Source organism: Salmo salar, chromosome ssa10 (assembly GCF_905237065.1).
Source record: "Salmo salar chromosome ssa10, Ssal_v3.1, whole genome shotgun sequence".
NCBI lineage: Eukaryota > Metazoa > Chordata > Actinopteri > Salmoniformes > Salmonidae > Salmo > Salmo salar.
Window position 1 is genome coordinate 12,182,345 of NC_059451.1, and position 7,113 is coordinate 12,189,457.

General features: G+C 39.3%; 1 long non-coding RNA gene across 1 annotated transcript; it reads left to right on the top strand.

Annotated features, from left to right (window-relative positions):
* The first annotated feature begins 533 nt into the window (after positions 1 to 533).
* On the top strand, positions 534 to 2,373 carry LOC123724602 (uncharacterized). Its single transcript, XR_006757138.1, has 3 exons — positions 534 to 667; positions 1,570 to 1,758; positions 1,948 to 2,373. It is a non-coding gene; the product is annotated as an uncharacterized lncRNA (long non-coding RNA).
* Positions 2,374 to 7,113: the final 4,740 nt, after the last annotated feature.

The following is a 7,113-nucleotide window of genomic DNA, read 5'->3' on the forward strand; positions in this document are numbered from 1 at the left end:
ACTCATCTCTTATGTACAGAATATACTGTATACTGTATCCTTAACTATTTATTCTTACTATCTATTGCATCTTAGCCGCTCTGTCACTGCTCATCCATATCTTTTATACTTATATATTCTTATCCCATGCCTTTACTAGATTGTGTGTATTAGGTTTTGTGGTGGAATTGTTAGATATTACCTGTTAGTTACTGCTACACTGTCGGATCTAGAAACATAAGCATTTCACTACGCTCGCAATAACATCTGCTAACCATGGGTATGTGACCAATAACATTTGATTTGATTTGATTAGAAAATGCAGACAGACCTTACTACCATGACTGTGGCTTACAGGAAGAAAATGTATTTCGATTTAGAAAAATATAGAGTATCTTCAACTGTGTTAAAGAAAACTATTTTTATCATGTTTTATAGTGTAGAGATATACAGTAGATATTATGTGCATTACATCAGATGACAATGAAAGTGCTCACTACACGTGCCTGCATGGGGATGGTTAAAAGTATTGTTATCACGCAGGGAATGAAGCAGTACAGGTTTGGCATGTCACATGTGGGAGGGATGTGGAAAAGGAATGTTCGTCTCTACATACATCTCAAATCTCCGGATACATTTTGAGAAGACTGAGGAGAGCATCATGTTTAAAATGGAGAGAACAGACACGGTAAGTGTTTCCGAAAATAAACCTGTAAGTTACTGTGTTGGTAGTCTAAGAGAAGCGGGAATACATAGAGCAATATATTTATACTGTTAGAGAGAGTAAAGGATAAATGTTAATTAGAGTGATTACCTGGATTAAGGGATTACTAGTGAAATCTAAAGTTACTTAATTTTAGTTAGTGACAGTCTTCCTCAAACAGGACGTTAATAAGTACATGTAGCCAGTAAATCTTCAGTAGAAATGATCCAGGGATATGGCCTATGATGTGTTTTATCTCTGGGATATGTTTTCTCCATCTCCTTAGTTATCATACTCGAATTCCACTGATTTCAAAACTCTGTCCTCCAGAAAGTGGAGAGCAACACTTATGCAGTTCTACTACGCAATAAAAAAAATTCAAAGCTGCGTTAGACAGGATTACCAACATAGACTGACCAGCTCAAATAGACAGAAGCGTGCTATATGGCAGACAGAAGCGTGCTATATGGCAGACCAATCCAAACTCATCTCTCAGCATGTCCAGCCCACTCATTTTCTCAGCCAATCATGGCAAGAGGGAAGGTTGCTGTCTTTTTCTGTGGCTAAACCAACTAGGCTCGTAATTTAACAATTTTATTTGTATTTACAGATGCCATACAAGTTTGTTATTAAGGCATATAAAAGTTCACATGTTCCAGAAGGCATTTATGCCAAAAAAAACGCATTTTGATTTAAAAAAAATATGTTTACGTTCAAACGGCTCACCTGTGAAGTAGTGACCCACAACGGGGTCACAAATGATCACTTTTTACAAATATCAATATAGCCAATGCAATCTAAATCTGACGTCTTACCGTGTGTCTTTTGACTGACAGTAGATAAAGCCATTGCTTCTGGATGCTATTACTGAAAGTCTTGGGGGATAGGGGGGGTTGTTCTCAAATCATGTTAAATGCAGGTTGTGTAGTCACAGAGGAAGGCTGTGCTTCTCTGGCCTCAGCTCTGAAGCCAAACCCCTCACACCTGAGAAAGCTGGACCTGAAATATAATCACCCAGGAGACACAGGTGTCCGACTGCTCTCCACTTTAGAGGATCCACACTGGAGATATAGAGGGTATGTATGTCGATCCATCTTCCTATCAGACATGGTTCTGAGTTATCAGGCTATTTCTCATCATTTACTGTAACCCAAACATTCTTACCATCACCTAGACAATGTTATATGCTGACCGGGTGTGTGTGCACGTGCACGTGTCTCGTGTGTAGTGCTCAATGACTGTCTGTCCTCTACTTTTCTCTACAGTGTGGAATATGATGGAGAACACAGCCGCTGGATGGGGGGAGGGGTAGAATTGTGTTTTTGTCTGTGCTACAGACAGCTAATACAGGACTAGTAAAGCCCAGTGCACTACTTTTGTGGGGGGGAAAACTTGTTTTTTCCCGGTTTTTCAGGGGGTGCTGCAGCACCCTCAGCACCCCTACTTCTCACGGCTATGGTGGAGATTGCATGGTCAAACCTGGGTTTAAAAAAATGTGAGTGTTGATTGCTTTGAAGAGTAAGTCTGTTGTTATTAACTCTTGATTCAAAGTCAGAGACCACATTCATGACTTACTTGGTCACATTGTGTGTGTGTGTGTGTGTGTGTGTGTGTGTGTGTGTGTGTGTGTGTGTGTGTGTGTGTGTGTGTGTGTGTGTGTGTGTGTGTGTGTGTGTGTGTGTGTGTGTGTGTATTTTACATGGCCATACAATGTTGCATTATCATTATTATTCAACAAGTCTTAAATGTCCTTTAATTACAGTGAGGTCCAAAAGCATTTGGACAATTATGTGTTTTTTGTTGTTTTGAAACGATACAATGACTGTGAGGTTAAAGTGCACTTTCTCACTCATCATTATTCACGATTCATTCAGGATTATCTGTAATCATGGTAGCATCCACATTAATGTAGGACGTGTTCAGAAACATATTTTATTGTTATTTACAATATAAATTAGTCCAAAATGACACGATGCATTATTTATTTTCTTTTGGGCACAAAATAATCTGAAACACAACCAAAACAAACAGCAAATGCATCCAACAAGTTTGTAGTCACAAGCTTGATGTAGTCATTGCATGCTAGGAATATGGGACCAAATATTACACTTTTGACTACTTTAATACACATATAAGGGAATTTGTCCAAACACTTTTGGTTCCTAAAATGGGGGGGACTATGTACAAAAAGTGCTGTAATTTGTAAACGGTTCACCCAATATGGATGAAAATACCCTAAAATAAAAGCTGACAGTCTGCACTTCAACTGCATTGTCATTATATAATTTCAAATCCAAAATGCTGGGGTACAGAGCAGAACAACAACAACAATTGTCACTGTCCAAATACTTTTGGACCTCACTGTAGGCACATTTAACATTGGGTGAATGAGAATGTGAATGATGATTCATTTGTACATACTGTGTCCTGTCTGAGGAGAACAGAAAGGCAACGTGTCTAAAAGTGCAACACCAGTATCATGATCACCCAGAAAGTTTTGAGGGCTATGCACAGGTGCTATGTAGTGCTATGTAGAGAGGGTCTGACTGGGCGCTGTTACTGGGAGGCAGAGTAGAGTGGGAGAGAAACTGTTCTAGGAGTAGGAATCAGCAGGAGATGATTGCTTAATGACTTATGGGCCTGGAGACAATGACAAGTCCTGGAGTCTGGACTGCTTTGATGACTGGTACATTTCCTGGCACAATCGTGAGGAAACGTCTGTACGTGTCAACGCCTCACGCTCCGACAGAGTAGGAGTGTATCTGGACTGGCCGACCGCTACTCTGTCAATCTACACCGTCTCCGCTGATGACGAACTTACAAAACTGCACACTCCCTCTATCCAGGGTTTAGAATCAGGCGGTGTGACTGCTCAGTTTCCCTGTGTCAGATGGATCCTGTGTCAACAGCAACATGACGTTTTCACTCATGGACTCATGTTCAGTACGGCACAACCGTAGCAAAAAAAGTACATGAAATAACTTTGTAGTCATGAGTAAACACATTGGGCCTATTGCAACCAGCGTTGGCCAGTGTACTAACACGAGGTAATCTCTCGTTAAACCATCCATATATGCTAAAATCACCTGCACACCTGATCTCAATTTCAACTGTCATTGGCCACCAAACTACTGCTCCCTAAAGCTGATGTCAGTGTTCATTTTTTGTCCTGCTTGCTGTCAACATCTTTGAAGATATTTTCGCCCTCCGATAGGTATTATCATCTGTATAAATTAAACTAGATATTTTTTTGCCGACCAAGGATAGATTTAACTATTGGAAAATTATTCTGTACAATTTCAATAAAATATTTCCTTGTTTACCAAAGCAAATGTACTGCGGCAATTTACCCTACACGTTTTATGAATGGAAAACTCGTGTTGGTTTAGCCTACTCAAATAAAAATGTTGTTTCTAAATTAAATCACAACTTGTCTTACAAAGTATGGTCATTTCTTATCATTATCGGGAAAGATATCCCTGCACTGTCCATATTTGAAATATGTAACTAAATTAAGCCAATCTTGATTGAGTTATAGAATATAACTATATATTTTTAATCAATTATAGTCTAACAAAGATATTGTAAATGGCACATATTACTTTGCCATTTAAGATGAAACGTTATGAAGGAAATATAGGCCTGATACTCCTATCACCTTGTGACTGACCCAGTTCCTGATCAAATGTGATTCATTCCTATTTCCGGCCCATTCACAAACATAGTTAAATATTAACTATATTTGTCAAAACTATTAAATGACGTGGAGAGAATTTGAAAGCTATGTTAATTCTAGGTTGAGGAAAATGTTTGAAAAAAAATCTAAACATTTGTTTACACATAGTATAAGCACTCGGAAGCCGACAATGTTAGCATTAGCATTCTCATAGACTTTCAATGGTAGTTAGCATATTAGACTGTATCTAATGGTTGTTATCCATACAGGCTGTATACCTTTTCAATCAAAAGTCAATGCTTGAACTGGCAATGTTGTTAGACACAGACTATCAATGTCAAATGACAGAAACGGTCAGTTGAAGTCGGAAGTTTATATACATTTAGGTTGAAGTCATTAAAACTCGTTTTTCAACCACTCCACAAATTTCTTGTTAACAAACTATAGTTTTGGTAAGTCGGTTAGGATATCTACTTTGTGCATGACACAAGTAATTTTTCCAACAATTGTTTAAAGACAGATTATTTCACTTATAATTCACTGTATCACAATTCCAGTGGGTCAGAAGTTTACATACGCTAAGATGACTGTGCCTTCAAACAGCGTGGAAAATTTCAGAAAATGATGTCATGGCGGCTTTAGAAGCTTCTGATAGGCTAATTGACATCATTTGAGTCAATTGGAGGTGTACCGGTGGATGTATTTCAAGGCCTACCTGTAGCTCTCTTCACGACAACAGACACAGGTTGGTTCTTTGTAACGGGCGTTTATTGCATTGCACGTCTTTTTTCTCCGATGCATCCACGTCACGCCGTGAGAACTATATGTTTGAATGAACACAGTAACGTTGATAAATTATACAGTACTGAAACAAAGAAATACAAATGGCGCTCAGCGCAACAATACAAATGGCGCTTGGCGCGACAATACAAATGGAACTTGGCGCGACTATAAACAAAGTTCTATAGGTTGAACAAAATACCTCGTTGGCTGCTTGTCCTGAAAAGAGGTTCTTGAATTCTTAAAGTCCCTTGAAAGTCCCTTTACTGTCTTTCTTAGCCTCTGCCATCAACAATTATGACTCAGACTAAGATCTGCTTAAGTTAGATTGCACACAGTCAATTAACAAATTCCGTAGCAGTAACACAACAGAGAACGTTAGTTCCGGGATGGAACATAAAAACACAAGTAATGGCCTAACGTTAATTTACCTGTTACATCACGTTTAAATTCTTATCTATACATCAATAAATCATTTATTTATTTACTACATCAAATAAACCTTGAATTATGTATTAATCATGCATAGTGAACACAGCATCTATGTAACAACACTTACACTACCTTCAAACTCAGTGCCTCTTTGCTTGACATCATGGGAAAATCAAAAGAAATCAGCCCCAGATTTTTTTTTTTTGGACCTCCACAAGTCTGGTTCATCTTTGGGAGCAATTTCCAAACGCCTGAAGGTATCATGTTCATCTGTACAAACAATAGTACGCAAGTATGAACACCATGGGACCATGCAGCCGTCATACCGCTCAGGAAGGAGATGCATTCTGTGAAGCATGGGGATGGCAGCATCATGTTGTGCGAGTGCTTTGCTGCAGGAGGGACTGGTGCACTTCACAAAATAGATGGCATCATGAGGGAGGAAAATTATGTGGATATATTGAAGCAACATCTCAAGACATCAATCAGGAAATTAAAGCTTGGTCGCAAATGGGTCTTCCAAATGGACAATGACCCCAAGCATACTTCCAAAGTTGTGGCAAAAGGGCTTAAGGACAACAAAGTCAAGGTATTGGAGTGGCCATCACAAAGCCCTGACCTCAATCATATAGAACATTTGTGGGCAGAACTGAAAAAGTGTGTGCGAGCAAGGAGGCCTACATACCTGACTCAGTTACACCAGCTCTGTCAGGAGGAATGGGCCAAAATTCACCCAACTTATTGTGGTAAGCTTGTGGAAGGCTACCCGAAATGTTGGACCCAAGTTAAACAATTTAAAGGCAATGCTACCAAATACTAATTGAGTGTATGTACTTCTGATCCACTGGGAGTGTGATGAAAGAAATAAAAGATGAAATAAATAATTCTCTCTACTATTATTCTGACATTTCACATTCTTAAAATAAAGTGGTGATCCTAACTGACCTAAGGCAGGGAATTTTTACTAGGATTAAATGTCAGGAATTGTGAAAAACTGAGTTTAAATGTATTTGGCTAAGGTGCATGTACATTTCTGACTTCAACTGTAAAAGTTTTATGTAGGTAACATTAGGATATTTGCAATCTGTTGTGGCACAAAGCTAACTAGCTAACCCACCATTCAAAGTCTATGAGAATGCTAATGCTAACAATGTCGGCTTCTGAGTGCTTTTTTTTTTTTTACCTGGCAAGTCAGTTATGAACAAATTATTTTTTACAATGACGGCCTACCCCAGCCACACCGGGGTAGGCCTGTTTTTCCACGGCAGGGACTGGGAGACTAGTCAGGATCGAGGGAAAGATGAACATAGTAAAGTACAGAGAGATCCTTGATGAAAACCTGCTCCGGAGCACTCAGGATCTCAGACTGGGGCGAAGGTTCACCTTCCAACAGGACAATGACCCTAAGCACACAGCCAAGACATCGCAAGAGCCAAAGCCCGGACTCTGGAGAGACCTGAAAATAGCTGTGCAGTGACGCTCCCCATCCAACCTGACAGAACTTGAGAGGATCTGCAAAGAAGAATGGGAGAATTTGCAAAAA